This window comes from Rhinopithecus roxellana, chromosome 7 (assembly GCF_007565055.1).
Source record: "Rhinopithecus roxellana isolate Shanxi Qingling chromosome 7, ASM756505v1, whole genome shotgun sequence".
Taxonomy (NCBI): domain Eukaryota; kingdom Metazoa; phylum Chordata; class Mammalia; order Primates; family Cercopithecidae; genus Rhinopithecus; species Rhinopithecus roxellana.
Genome location: NC_044555.1, coordinates 36,081,669 through 36,098,442, shown reverse-complemented (window position 1 = coordinate 36,098,442; position 16,774 = coordinate 36,081,669).

The following is a 16,774-nucleotide window of genomic DNA, read 5'->3' as shown; positions in this document are numbered from 1 at the left end:
GATCATTAAAAAGTCAGGAAACAACAGATGCTGGAGAGGATGTGGAGAAATAGGAATGCTCTTACACGGTTGGTTGGAGTGTAAATTAGTGCAACCATTGTGGAAGACAGTGTGGTGATTCCTCAAGGATCTAGATCTAGAAATACCATTTGACCCAGCAATCGCATTACTGGATATATACCCAAAGGATTATAAATCATTCTAGTATAAAGACTCATGCACACATATGTTTATTGTGTCACTGTTTACAATAGCAACGACTTGGAACCAACCCAAATGCCCATCAATGATAGACTGGATAAAGAAAATGTGGTACATATACACCATGGAATACTATGCAGCCATAAGGGAGAATGAGCTCATGTCCTTTGCATGGACATGGATGAAGCTGGAAACCATCATTCTCAGCAAACTAACAAAGAACAGAAATCCAAACACCCCATTTTCTGACTCATAAGTGAGAGTTAAACGATGAGAACACATGGGCACAGGGAGGGGATCATCGCACACCATGGCCTGTTGGTGGGTAGAGGGCAAGGGGAGGGATAGCATTAGGAGAAATACTTAATGTACATGATGGGTTGATGGGTGCAGCAAACCACCATGGCACATGTATACCTATGTAACGAACCTGCACGTTCTGCACATGTACCCCAGAAGTTAAAGTATAATAAAAAAAAGTAAAAAAATATAGAGTAGAATACTGGTTACCATAGTCTGGAGAAGAGTGATGTACAGGAAAGGGGAGATGTTAATCAAAGTGTATATGGTTTTAGTTAAAAGGAGTATGTTTTGGAGACCTATTGTACTGCATTTTGAGTTGAGTTAATTTATTATATATTTGAAAATTCCTAAGAGTAGATTATATTTTCTCATAAAAAATGATGAGTATGTAAGTTGGTGGACATGTTTATTAGTTTAACTTAATCATTTAATACTGTGTAATTCTAGCAAAACACATTTTATGTCATAAATATATAATAAAAATTGTGGTAGGCTATGCATGTGGACAGATTAGATAGATAGATAAATAGACTGATATTTTAGAGAAGAATTTGAACCAGATTAATTAATATAAATAAAATCATAAAGAAGAAAATATGGTGTGTGTGCTAGGAAGAGAAAGGTTTTTCATTTATCTTAGTGTAAGTGGGTGAAGAGATGTAGAAGATAGGACTGAACAGCTAGTTTGAGCTTTCATTTAGGAGGACTTTGGATGCTGAATTTAATTTGTTGGTAAAGTCAGGGCAGAGGAAGGGTATTTTAAGGTTAATGAAGAAAAATATAAGGCAACTCTCACAGGTTGCTTAATGACAAAGAAAGAAGTTACACCTACAGGCTCCTTAGTAATCTAATTTATTTATTGGCATGCCCTCATTGTTTTTTATTTTGAATATTAGCATACGTATTTGTATGTCCTAGCATATTTTTTCCCTAAAGTCTTTGCTTTTCAAAACTATTATGATTTTCTAATATATTAGTAAAAGGAGTCCAGAACCTCTTGTGGCAATTTTAGTGCTGGCCAGAATTTACATGTTCTATATAACCTGTACCAAGATATTTTCCTTTAAATTGCATTGATTGTCTTTTGAAATGAAATCTTTCCCTTGAGTGACATTTTTATGATAAAATTATATTGTATTTGATTTGAAAAGCAGCCTTTTTAAGGTAGACATCCTGTATATGATTTAAGTCTGACCTCCCAATGGAATCATGAAACAGTTAGGAAAATAATGAACTACATCTTATATAAGCTTTATCGCTACTTTAAAAATGAGCAATATATTCAGATTTAGTAGAAACATCCCTGAGGAACAATTTGTTTTCACAAATTAGATTGGTTCCTCACATGCAAGATTATTAAGCATTAAGGAGGAGGATATTGGACATTGCACACCCTGTAGGAATAGTTTTTTATTTTCAGAAATAAGTTCAGCTCACTGATTGATGGCAAAGATAGTTGATGATAAAACAGAAAAGAACAATGCTACTCTTCTTAACTTTGTATTCTTCTTACCTCCTTTCATTTTTAATTGGTTATAAGCAGGTGAAAGTTAAAACTTGGCAATGTTTGCTTTAGGAATTATTAAAATTACTCAGGTTAGTAGTATAGTTATATGGTCATCTTTAGGAAAACATCATTCAGAGTCGTAGTCACAGCTATGAATATCACAGAATGGATATGTGACTTTGGGGTTTTTTTGTGGGATATTTTTTGAGATATTTAAGGCAGAAGTGCCACCTTTACTTCATTTATTTTTATCACTCCCCTTTTTTTTCTCAGAAAGGATAAGGTTTTCATAGTACCAGAGACATTTATCTACTAAAACTTTGAACAAATTAAAATAAATACCATATTATTTAATTTGAGAGTTGAACTCATTGAATTGATTCATTTAAACAAGACAATTTGCAATGGGTCTATTTTTAGCCTATTTTCTTTATAGTAGTTCACACAAATTAATAGAAATCACACAATGTTGGAGGAGAAAGTATCAAAGGACATGGGTAATTTCTAAAAGCCTCTGCAGAACAAGGAAAATTTAAAAATTTAAATATTTAATTGACAAAAAAGTGTATATATTAAAGGTATAAAACGTAATAATTTAATACACATATGCATTGTGTAATGATTATTATAATCAAATTAATTATCACATCCACCACCACATATCCCGTACATGAGATTCCCAGAACTTACTGATTTTACAACTGAAATTACATATTATTTGACATAAATCTCTACAGGCACTGGCAACCACTATTATATCCTCTGCTTTTATGAGTTCAAGTTTTAGGGATTTCATATATAAGTAAGATCGTGTAGATTTGTCTTTCTGGGCCTGGCTTATTTTACTTAGCATAATGTCCTCCTAGTTAATCTGTATCATTGCAAATTGCAACAAGATACAATTTCTAATAAAATGTCTTTCATCGTTAAGGCTAGATATGGTTTCAGGCAAACAGAAATGTCTACTAAAACCTTTTGCCCTTTTTTAATTGGATTATTAGACTTTTTATAGATTTGTTTGAGCTCCTTATATATTCTGGTTGTAAATCCCTTGTCAGCTGGGTAATTTGCAAATGTTTCACCCATTCTGTGGATTGTCTCTTCACTCTGTTGATTGTAGCCTTTGCTGTGCAGAAGCTTTCTAACTTGATGTGATGCAATCCGTTCATTTATGCTTTGGTTGTGTATACTTAGGGTATATGGCTTAAGAAATTTTTGCCCAGACCAATATTTGGAAGATTTTCACAGTGTTTTATTGTATTAGTTTTATATTGTGAGGTGTTAGATTTAAGTGTTTAAGCCATATTTTTATATTTTTGTATATGGTGAGAGATAGGGGTCTAGTTTAATTCTTCTGTATATGGATATCCAGTTTTCTGAGCACCAATTATTGAAGAGACTGTCTTTTCACCAGTGTATGTTCTTGGCACCATTATTGTAAATGTGTTCAAATTAGGTGTGTATATGCGTTTCTGGGTTCTCTATTCTGTTCCATTGGTCTATGTGTCTGTTTTTATTCCAGTACTATGCTGTTTTGGTTACTCTGTAGTATAATTTGAAGTCAGTTAATGTGATTCCTCCAGTTTTATTCTTTTTGTTTGGTATAATGTTGGCTATCCTGGGTCTTTTGTGGTTCTATATAAATTTTAGAATTTGTTTTTCTATTTCTGTAAAGAATATTATTGATATTCTGGTAGAAATTGCATTAAATCTGTAGATAGTTGTGAGTAGTATGGACATTTTAACAATATTGATTCTTTCAAATCAAGGACATGAAATATTTCTTTATTTTTTAGTATCCTCTTCAATTTGTCTTATCAGTGATTTATAGTTTTTATTGTAGAGATATTTTATATATTTGATTAAGGTAATTTCTAAATATTAAACTTTACTTGTGGCTATTACTAATTTGATTACTTTTAACTTTTTTCCGATTGTTTACTGTTGGCATATAGAAATGCTACAATTTTTTTTTTTTTTTTTTTTGAGACAAGAGTCTAGCTCTGCTGCCCAGGCTGGAGTGCAATGGCATGATCTTGGCTCACTGCAACCTCCACCTCCTGGATTCAAGTGATTCTCTGCCTCAGCCTCCCGAGTAGCTGGGATTACAGGCGCATGCCATCATGCCTGGCTAATTTTTTGTATTTTTAGTAGAGACAGAGTTTCATCATGTTAACCAAGATTGTTTCAATCTCCTGACCTCGTGATCTAACCGCCTCCACCTCCCAAAGTGCTGGGATTACAGGCATGAACCATCGGGCCTGGCCATGAATTTTTGTATGTTGATTTTATATCTGCAACTTTACTGAATTTGTGCATCAGTTTTAATAGTTTTCTGGTAGAGTCTTTAGGTTTTTACAAATGTAAGATTCTATCTTCTGCAAACAAGGATAAGTTTACTTCTTCCATTTCAAGTTTGATGCTAGCTCTTCCTTCCTTTCTCTCTCTTTCTTTCTTTCTTTCTTTCTTTCTTTCTTTCTTTCTTTCTCTTTCTTTCTTTCTTTCTTTCTTTCTTTCTCTCTCTCTCTCTCTCTTTCTTTCTGCCTCTCTCTCTCCTCTTCCTTCCCTCCCTCCCTCCCTTCTTTCTTTCTTTCTTTCTTTCTTTCTTTCTTTCTTTCTTTCTTTCTTTCTTTCTTTCTTTCTTTCTTTCTTTCTTTCTTTCTTTCTTTCTTTCTTTCTTTCTTTCTTCTCTCTCTCCCCTTCCTTTCCTCCCTCCCTCCCACCCTTCTTCCTCTCTTTCTCTCTTTCTGTCTTCTCACATTCTCTCTCTCTCTCTCCCCCTCTCTCTCTTTATTTCTTCTTTCTTTTATTTTCCTCCACTCAGGTCTTTAAATACTATGAAAGGTAATTGTGATGAAAGTGGGAATCCTTGTCTTGTTCAATATTTTAGAGGAAAGGCGGTTAGTTTCTCCCCATTCAGCATGATACCAGCTGTGGATCTGTTTTACACAGCTTTTATTATGCTTTGGTATATCTGTTCTATCCCAAGTTTTTCAGAGTTTTTATCATAAAGGATTCTTGAATTTTTTGAAATTCTTTTCCAGCATCAATTGAAATAATCATATATTTTTATCTTTCATTCTGTTGATATGATGTATCCCATTGTTTGATTTGTGTATGTTGAACCATCTTTGCAATCCTAGGAATAAATCCCATTTGGTCATGATGAATGATCTTTCTAATGTATTTTTCAATTTGGTTTGCTAGTATTTTACTGAGGACTTTTCTGTCAATATTCATCAGAAATATTGGCTTGTAGTTTTTTTTTTTTTTTTTTTTTTTTTTGAATGTGTCTTTGTGGGCTTTTGATATCGGGATAATGCCAGTCTCATAGAATGAATTTGAGAGTGTTCTGTCCTCCTCTATTTTTCAGAATAGTTTGAGGAGGACTGACATTATCTCTTCTTTAAACATGTAGTTGAATTCAGCAGTGAAACCATTGGGTTCTTAACTTTTGTATACTCAGAGACATTTTAGTATGGCTTCAATATAGTTACTTACCATTGGTTTGTTTAGGCTTTAGATTTCTTCCTTTGTCAATCTTGGTAGGTTGTGTGTGTCTAGGAATTTGTCCATTTCTTCTAGATTTTCCAATTTATTGGCATATAGTTGCTCACAGTAGCCACTAATAATCCCTTCCTTTTCTGCAGAATCATTGTAATATCTTCTTTTTCATTTCCGATTTTATTTATTGGTACCTTTTCTATTTTTTCTTAGTTTGGCTCAAGTTTTATCAATTTTACTGTGAGATAGAGCAAAAGCAGTACTAAGAGTGAAGATTATAGCTATAAGTTCCTACATCAAAATGGAAAAACTTCAAATAAACAATTTAATGATGTATATTAAAGAACTAGAAAATCAAGTATAAACCAAACCCACACTTAGTAGAAGAAAAGAAATAATAAAGATTAGAGAAAAAGTAAATAAAGTTGACATTGAATAATCAATGTCTTTTAAATAAAATTATGCAGCCAGCTACAAGTCTACCTAACAGTATTCACAAATAGAACACGTATTTCCATTCTATACTTAAAAATATCTGAGAGACCTTTCCTAATATATTCCTAATATATTAAAAAATGAAGTTATTTGAATCTCCTTGGATTATTAGGCAAGCTTCAAGAAAAGCAGCTATAAACAAAAGAAAGCAAGTTTAGTCAAAACTGGATTGGTAAGACCATAGACTATCAGCATTCAAGGCCTTCTTAAACGACAGAGTGGTAAAGGTATTACTGGAATTAACAAAATATACCCCATTACTGGACTTCTCAGGTTATGATTGCTGTCCTAATTTCACTAAGAATGCCTTTGGTGATTAACCTTTTTTTCCTGGTTTCCCTCCATAAACCGAAAGAGTTAAGTAAAACAACACAATTGGGACAATTCCTCAATATCTAATGAATAAAATTCTCCATAATAAGCCTGCTTATTTTCACAATCTAGTTTCTCTGATATCATAGAAAAGCAGAAAAAAAACATGCATTTGGAAGAAGTTTAATAAAAATCCATGTTGTGAAAAAGGATCCATGTGCTTTTCAGTGTTTATTTTCTGTTTGTCGTCACTTGTTAATAATCTCTTCTCTGGTAACAGAACAATGATTTGGCAATCACCTAGGGTATTCTGTAAAGATGTCATGGTTAATTCAGATAAATATTAGATTATCCACATATCTGGCAGCAGAGGTTATTGTTTAATACTAATGCTTCTAACAGTAATAAATATTGTCTGTGGGTGCATGTTGGCCACCAGATAACTTGGGTAAAATATAGTCCATATAGGTAAGGCTAGTGATAAAGCAATTGCTTTCCCAGACACTTTTTCAAAGTCTCCTTTTCTTCTGCCTTTAACCCACTTTATTAATAGATGTTTCTTTTTTTCATTTCAAATACCATTGGCTGTGGAAGTAGAATTGAGTGTCATTCCTTTGACTCTAGATTCAAAATATGTATACTTTTTTGAAAATATTGTCTTCTCTCTAAATATCTGTATTTATCATTAGATTTCACTTTTCTTGATAAAATTTGTGTCTCTCTAAGATGTAATTTGCAGCTCCTTATACGCATTGCTATTTTGCTAAATACTGATCACTTTTCTTTGTGTTACACCATGCCTTCTTACGTATTTTCTAATTTCTCATCTATGCATTGTTTGCTATTTAAAAAAAAATAATGATTAGCTTTTGTTTTAATTTCTGTCTTGACAGATATTTGACTCATTAGCTTCATTTATTTGTTCATCATTGCATAAAATTACAATAGAATAAGTGAATTGTTAAATAGAAGTTTATGGCATTGCTAAAAAAAGGATATTGGTGACATAGAGGAGGCAGCACCTAGATTCCTGGTCATCTGAAAGGGTTTCTAAGAGGAAGTAACATCTGTTTCAAGGCTACAGAGATGAATAGGACTTTACAATTTTTTTTTTTTTTTTTTTTTTTTTTCTTTTTAAAGCAAGAAGGACATGGTAGGCAGAAGAAATGCTATATGTAGAGGCATGGAGGCATAGTAGGCATAAAGCAGGATGGTGTATATGGAGAAATCTTAGTAACTCAGCGTGGCTAGTGTAAAGCGGGACAGGGAAGGTGGCTGGAAATAACTATAAATGAATGTACAGAATCTAGATCATGGAAAGCCTTATATCTCAGTGGATGATGCCAAGCACTGAATGAATTTGGAGAAGAGAGTGACCTGATTAAGTTTGTATGTTAAACATATCATTATGTGGATATTTTAAAGCTATATTGGCAAGAATGAAAACTGGAGGCAAAAAAATTATTAAAATAATTCAAGTGAGAGGCAATGAAGGCTTGACCTAAGGCAATGGCAGTGGAGATAGAGAGAATGGGATAGGTACAAAAGAAATTCAAAACTTGATGATTAATTGTGTGCAAGGAAATATTTGAGAAGAAAGAATAAAAGATTACTTCCTGGTTTCTGGCTTAGGTGACAGGGTGTATAATGATGACATTCACCAGGATGGGGAGTATGTGGAGTGGGGGCAGAGTGAGAAGAGATGAAAAAAAAAATCAGTTTTAGAGATATTTGTTATGAGAGGGATTTGGGACAAGCAGTAGGGAGATGTTTAATATGAAATTAAGTCCAGGAGAAAAAAACTGGGAGCTTTTGGCAGATGTGAGAGTCAGCCTAAACACGGTAGTTGAAGCTGAAGGTGTATTTGAGATTGCTCACACTGAGTACATGGGAAAATACATACAGAGAGAAAGAAAAAATAGTGCCCTGGAGAATTTTTCATAGTATTTAATAGAGTTATCATTCATCCTGTGTTATTTTTGGATTATTTTAGTGGATCTAATTCTGTGCCTCTCCATTGTGATAGCAAAATTTTGTTTGAAATTTGAAAAGAAATAACTAAGATTAAGTTTTAAATAACTAAGATTTAAATAACTAAGTTTTAAATCTCACATTTTAGAAACTACTGATCTTCAGTTAGCAATGCTGAAATTATTTCAGTGTTAGTGACTGGGTGTACATTTTTTCTTCAGCTTTATAGGATAACCCTTACTTTATATTTAAATTAAAATGGCTCAGATACTCATTTCAAAAACGATTAAAAAAATCGCAGCATCCCTCAACATCTAATGATTCACATGAAATTTGTTTCTTTTAATCTCTTCTTGTCCTCTCTTTTTGTTTCTGAATTTTCATTATATTCCTGTTTTATCTCTTATTTTTTTCTTTTCTTTCAGGTGTGTGCACTTAAAGTATGTTTCTCCCTTGTTTTTCCAAAGTCCTTCACATATAATGGTGGTATTTGTTACAAATTCACTCAAGTCTCTGGGGCATGATGGATGGGAGCTTTCATCACAAAACTGCTCACCAGAAAAGTAAAATTAAGTAAGTAGTGGAGATCTTTGTTCTTAAAAAATATTTGGTTATATTATGCACAGGAAATACTTTTGTCTGTTTTTTTTTTTTTTTTTTTCCTCAATACATCTGTCCTCTTTCCATATTTTTTAGCTGATTTCCTAACTATGCATATTGGTTAAGACAACAAGTTCTAGAACTCAATTGCTTTAGTGTGAAGTTTGATCTTTGCTATATACTTGTGATGTGATTTGGGGAAAATTATCCAGTCTCTCTGTGTCTTGCTTATTTAATCAGGAAAATAAAGATATTACTTTCCTCATAGGATTGTATTGAAGAATAAATGAGTGATGTACATAAAAGTGTTAGGACAATGCCTAGCAAATTCTCAATATAATGTTAGCTCTTATTATTTTTGTTTTTATCACTACCTTGCCTTTTCCTCTGATATCTAGCATTATCTTCCAACAAAACTCTCTTCCCCTCTAAAATTCAAAATTGCTACAAGTTTTTATGAAAAACAACTCAGCTCTGTTTGTTTACAAAGTTCCTTAGAGAAACAATAACTGTGCCAAAATATGTATTAGACATAAATATAATTCAAAAAGATATTTAGAATGTTGTTAGCATTCCTCCCAGTAGGGAACCTTCTAAGTCTTTTAGAATTTATATGCAGTTATATGTTTACAGATAATATATCTAAAGTTTATTTGGTACAATAGAAGTCAGTTTTCATCTAGTAACAAAGAATTATTTCTTAAATAAAAGAATGGGAAAACTAGGGGAAAATATTCTCTTTACATTAAATAAGTTCAGTATTGAAAAATACAGTTCTTACCATTTTATTTATTTATTTATTTATTTATTTTTTTTACCTGAGGCAACTCACATATTTTCTACCGCAAGGGAGACTATCTCAGTTCTATCATTTACTGAGGTTTTCTGAAGTCTTCACATTATATGAAAAATACATTTTACTCCATATGATACACAAACTACACCCCCAAAAGTTTTTTGTTATTAAAGGAAATTTTCAGAGAGAAGAGGTACAGCAAGGTAAGAATAACACTCCGTTGCATAACATATCTTCTTATCATAACCCATTAGAGTTTAGATCTATTTATTTCCTCTTAGCAAATTGAAGATAGCATTATTCAACAGTAAACTGGTCTTTTTTACCTGATTTTTTGGTGAATTAGTAATTAAAAATCCTGGTAAACAGCTATTAAGAGATAAAATTATATAGAGAAAAGTATCTCATTTTGTAGTCAAACAGACCTGAATTTGCAATCAAACTATTCCACTTATTAGCTGTATTTTCTTGGGCAAGATATTTGAATATACTGGGATTTAATTTTCTCATTTGAGAAATGAGAATAAAGATGTTGCATACTATAAAAGGTATTATAAAGATTGCCATAATGAATATAAAGTACCTAGCATAATTTCTGGCTCATACCATAGGCTGAAAAAAGTGCTAGCTTTGAGTATTATAAGGAATAATTATTTATTTGAAAACACTTATCTAGTAGCTTTAATAAGCAAGCTACCAATTTTGGCACTCAATATATTGGGATGAACAAATTACACATGGTCCCTACTTTCATAGAAAGTAATTATCATTATTATTGTTACTATTGTTTACTCCCATTTTTGGATTATCAATTTCCACAGACTAGGAGTACAAAAATAAGCACAACAATAATATTTGTGATGAATGTAGATTGTTCTTTTACATCATTTCAGTATTTGGAATATCTTAGGACCATTGTTTCAACTATCAATTCTTCTATTTGATGATTATGGAGATTCAAACGATGTAGGAGTTTTTAATGATTCTGTATCAATTTTAGGGCATATCCTGTTCTCTTGACTGAATGCATTCCTCCCCATTTCATATGTTGAAATTCCTACTCCCAAGGTGATGGGGGAAAGGAAATGAGGCCTTCCAGAGAAGATTAAGTAATGAGAGTAGAGCACTCATAATGAAGCTAGTGCTTCATTAAAATCGATTCATTAAAATCGAGACCCGAGATAAACTTTTGCTCCTTTTGTTATGTGGTGACACGGAAACAGGTGTCTATGAATGAGATGAGCATTCACCAGACAATTTGCAAGTATTTACCTGAGACTTCTTAGCCTCAAGAACTGTGAAAAATAAATTTGTGTTAAATTTAAGTTATCCAGGACATAGTGTTTTTCATAGCAGCTCAAATGGACTAAGACATTGTGGAAGCATATTTTTAAATGGCCTATTGCTAATGTGTTTTGAAGTATAGAATAAAATATTTTCAGGATATTTTAGCTTTCTGACATTTTGAATTCTGGATAAATTGAGGTAAAGTAATATTTTGAAAAATATTGTGTAAATATATAGGAATTAACCATTATTACTTTCCAAAGTAATAGCAATAACATTAATTTTAAAAATAATTTTTAAAAAAAGATGATTTATATTTCTCAAAACTTATGCCTGAGGGAAATTTAAGTACCGAAGCAATTAATATATGTTTAAGGACTTCTGAGAAATAGAAAATTTTTAAGTTTAAGGTATCAAGTGATATTATACTTACTAACTTAAGTAAAGAATGCTAATGATAACTAATGATAGCTAAGATTTTTTCAGGTACTATTATTTCCAACTATTGTAGTAAGTGCTTATATTAATTTAGGTGTTTCATTTAAAGTTCACAGCAACCTGTAAAATAGTATATTAATTTTATATATATGTCCCTTTTTATATATGTTTTCTGAACATGTTCTATGCCTACAATGCACTGTTCTGGGTACTTGTGCAAAAAGATGTCTGTCAATTACATGAAAAAATATAATGTATATAAGAAGTTCCAGATAAGTGGTAAAGAGGTAGCAATCACATACCTGATGGTAGGATTACTAGATACCACATAGTGGTATAAGAATGTGATCTGAGCCTAAAAGGGTATATTTGACTTCACAAGGTAAAGAAAATGAGGGCAGGCTTTTAAGAGCGAAAAATGTCATGAACAAACTTACGAAGGTAAAAATTACAAGGTTTTAGTTCAACTGACATAGAGTGTTTGCTTTTTGGAATATGTGAGCTTATGATGGAAATAAAAGCCTGGACCAGAGCTTAGAAGACCCTGGATACAAGACAAAGAAGTTTGAGTCTGGCCTATAGGATATATTTCCTTTTTATTTAAGAAAGGGGACAGCATAATAAAAACAAAGTTTTAAATAAAAAAAAAATTCTAGAGATAAGCAGATTTCTGGATTCAAAAACCCAAGTTAATTGGCTACTGTAATAGTTAATAATGAAGACATTTAGGCTCAAATTAAGGAGTTGAACATGAGAATGGATAAGAAAATAAGAAAATAAAGATAAACCTTATAAAATCTAGGGAGAGATTCTTAGCTAAAGTAAAGAGAAAATCTGAAATGGTTCAAATATTTGATGTCCTGTTGAGTGAATAAAAACATTAACTGAGATAAGAAATTAAGGTAATGTAATGGAATGTGGGAGAAAAAAGAAGAAAGTTTCCCTTGTTACTGCCTGTCTTTTGAATATATGCAATTTTAAATGAGGTGAGATATTTCATTGTAGTTTTAATTTTCATTTCTCTGATGATCATGATGTTGAGCACATTTTCATATGCCTGTTTGTCATCTGTATGTTTTCTTTTGAGAAATGTCTTTTCAAATATTTTCCCCATTTCTTGATCCGATTGTTACAGATTTTTTCCTATAGGGTTGTTGAGCCCCTTATATATTTTGGTTATTAATCCCTTGTCAGATGAGTAATTTGAAAATGTTTTCTTACATTCTGTAGGTTATCGCTTCACAATATTTTATTTTGTGTTGTGCAGAGGCTTTTTACATTGATGTTACCACATTTGTTCACTTATTCTTTGATTGCCTAGGCTTATAGTGTGTATTAGTCTGTTCTTATATTGCTGATAAAGACAACCTAACACTGAGAAATTCATAAAAAAAAAAGTTTAATGGGCTCACAGTTTCACGTGGCTGAATAGGCCTCACTATCATGGCAGAAGATGAAAGGCACGTCTTACATGGTGGCAGGCAAGAGAGAATGAGAGCCAAATGATAGGGTAAGCCCTTTATGAAACAATCAGATCTTGTGAGATTTATTCACTACCAGGAGAACAGTATGAGGGAAACCACTCCTATGATTCAATTATCTCCTACTGGTCCCTCCCACCATATGTGGGAATTATGGGAGCCACAATTCAAGATGAGATTTTGGTGGGGACACAGCCAAACCATATCATTCTGCCCTTGGCTCCTCCCAAATCTCATGTTCTCACATTTCAAAAACATGCCTTCCCAACAGTTCCCAAATGTCTTAATTCATTTCAGTCTTAACTCAAAAGTCCGCAGTACAAAGTCTCATCTGAGACAAGGCAAGTTCCTTCTGCCTATGAGTCTATAAACTCTGCCTATAAGCCTGTAAAATCAAAAGCAAGTTAGTTACTTCCTAGACACAATGAATTACAGGCATGATGAAAATATATCCATTCCAAATGAGAAAAATTGGCCAAAATGAAGGGGCTCCAGACCCCATACAAGTCCAAAGTTCAGCAGAGCAGTCAAATCTTAAAGCTCCAAAATTATCTTCTTTGACTGCATGTCTCACATCCAGATCATGCTAATGAAAGAAGTGGGTTCCCATGGTCTTGGGCAGCTCCACCTCTGTGGCTTTGCTGGGTACAACTCTTCTCCTGGTTGTTTTCATGGGCTGGCATTGAGTGTCTGTGGCTATTCCAGGTCCATGGTACAAGCTGTCAGTGGATCTACCATTCTGGGGTAGTGGCCCTCTTCTCACAGCTCCACTAGGCACTGCCCCAGTGGAGACTCTGTGTGGGAGCTCCAACCTTATATTTTTCTTCCATACTGCACTAGCAGAGGTTCTCCATGAGGGCTCCATCCCTGCAGCAAATGTTTGCCAGGTCATCCAGGCATTTCCATAACACCTCTGAAATCTAGGCAGAAGTTCCCAAACCTCGATTCTGGACTTCTGTACACTTGCAGGCTCAACACTGTGTGAAAGCTGCCAAGGCTTGGGGCTTGCACCCTCTAAAGCCATGGCCCAAGCTGTACCTTGTCCCCTTTTAGCCACAGCTGGCATAGCTAGGGTGCAGGGCACCAAGTCCCAAGGCTGCACAAAGCAAGGGGTCCCTGGGCCTGGCCCATGAAACCATTTTTTTTTTCTCCTAGGCCTCCAGGCCTGTAATGGGGAGGGCTGCTGTGAAGACCTCTGACGTGCCCTAGAAACATTTTCCCCCTTGTCTTTGTGATTAACATTTGGCTCCTTGTTACTTGTGCAAATTTCTGCAGCAGGCTTGAATTTCTCCCAAGAATATAGGTTTTTTCTTTTTTAGTGCATCATCAGGCTGTAATTTTCCAAACTTTTATGCTCTGCTTCCCTTTTAAAACTGAATGCTTTTGATAGCACACAAATCAAATCTTGCCAATTAGAAATTTATTCTACCAGATACCCTAAATCATCTCCCTCAAGTTCAAAGTTCCATAAATATCTAGGACAGGGGCAAAATGCTGTCAGTCTCTTTACTGAAATATAGCAAGAGTCACCTTTATTCCAGGTCCCAACACGTTCCTCATCTCCATCTAAGATCACCTCGGCCTGTATTTCATTGTCCATATTATCATCAGCATTTTTGTCAAAGCCATTCAACAGGTATCTAGGAAGTTCCAAACTTTCTTACATTTTTCTGTCTTCTTCTGAGCCCTTCAAACTCTTCCAACCTCTGCCTGTTACTCAGTTTCAAAGTCACTTCCACATTTTTGAGTATCTTTACAGCAGTGCCCCACTCCTGGTGCCAATTTACTGTATTATTCTGTTCTCATGCTGCTGATAAAGACATAACCAAAACGGGGTAATTTCAAAAGAAAAAGAGGTTTAATGGACTCAAAGTTCCACGTGGCTGGGGAAGCCTCACAATCATGGTGGAAGGCAAAAGTCATGTCTTTCATGGTGGCAGGCAAGGGAGAATGACAGCCAAGTGAAAGGGGAAACCCCTTAGAAAACCATCAGATCTGGTGAGACTTATTCACTACCAGGAGAACAGTATGATGAAAACCACCCCTGTGATTCAATTCTCTCCCTCCAGGTCCCTCCCACAACACGTGGGAATTATGGGAGCTACAATTCAAGATGAGATTTGGGTGGGGCACAGCCAAATCATTTCATGGTGTATGGCTCAAGAAATTTTTGCCTAGACCAATATTCTGAAGATTATTCACAATGTTTTCTTGCATTAATTTCATAGTATGAGGCATTAGATTTAAGTCTGTAATCCGTATTTTTAAATTTTCATATATGGTGAGAGATGAGAGTCTAGTTTAATTCTTCTGTATACAGATATCCAGTTTTCCCAGCACCATTTATTGAAGAGACTGTCTTTTCACCAGTCTATGTTCTTGGCTGTATTATTGTAAATCAGTTCACAGTAGGTGTGCGGATGTGTTTCTGGGTTTTCTATTCTGTTCTATTGGTCTACACATCTGTTTTTATTCCTGTACCATGCTGCTTTGGTTGGTATAGCTCTGTGGTGTAATTTGAAGTCAGTTAATGTGTTTCCAGTTTTGTTCTTTTTGCTTGGTATATTGCTGGCTATTCTGGGTCTTTTGTGGTTCCATATAAATTTTAGGATTTGTTTTTCTATTTCTGTGAATAATGTTATTGGTATTCTGATAGGGATTACATTAAATCTGTAGATAGCTGTGGTATGGACATTTTAACAATATTGATTATTTCAACACATGAACATGGAATATTTCTCTATTTTTTGGTGTCCTCTTCAATTTCTGTTATCAGTGTTTTCTATTTTGTATGTTAGAGACCTTTTACATATTTGATTAAGGTAATTTCTAGATATTTAATGTTATTTTTGGTTATTATAAATTTGGTTACTTTTAAAATTTCTTTTTTTGATTGTTCACTGTTGGCATATAGAAATGCTATGAATTTTTGTATGTTGATTTTGTATCTGCAACTTTACTGAATTTGTGTATCAGTTCTAACAATTTTTTGGTAGAGTCTTTAGGTTTGTCCAAATATAGCATCATATCGTCTGCAAACAAGGATGATTTTACTTTTTCCATTCCAATTTGGATGCCATTTTTATCTTTCTCTTTTGTAAGTACTAGCTAGAATAATGACAAAAGAGAAAGATAAAAATAATAGGTGTGAAGGTGGGTATCCTTGTCATGTTCTAAATCTTAGAGAAAGGTTTTCAGTATTTTCTCATTCAGTATAATACTGTGGTATAACAGCTGTGGGTCTGTTGTATATGGCTTTTATTTTGTTGAGATATGTTCCTTGTATTTCCATTTTAATGAGGATTTTTATCATGAAGTCACATTAAATTGTATTAATTGAAATAATTAATTTTCAGCATTAATTGAAATAATTATGTTGTTTTTATCATTTATTATGTTAATATGATGTACCACACTGATGGATTAGCATATGTAGAACTAACCTTGTATCCCAGGAATAAATCCAATTTGGTCACAATGAATGATCTTTCTAATGTGTTGTTCAATTTGCTTTGCTTGTATTTTGTTAGGGATTTTTGTCAATATTCATCATAGGTATTGGCCTGTAGTTTACTTTTGCTAATGTTTCTTTGTCTGGTTTTGGTATCAGGGTAATACTTGCTTCACAGAATAAGTTTGGAAGTTCCCCCCCGCCCCGCTCTAAAAGTTTAAGGAAAATTAGTATTAGCTCTTTAAATATTTGGCAGAATCCAGTAGTGAAGTCATTGAGACCCAGGCTTTCCTTTAATGGGAAAATTTTTATTATGGCTTTGAACTGGTTACTTCTCATTGGTCTGTTCAGATTTTGGTTTTTTTCCTTGTTCAATCTTGGTAGGTTGTATGTATCTAGTAACTTGTCCATTTCTTCTATGTTTTCAA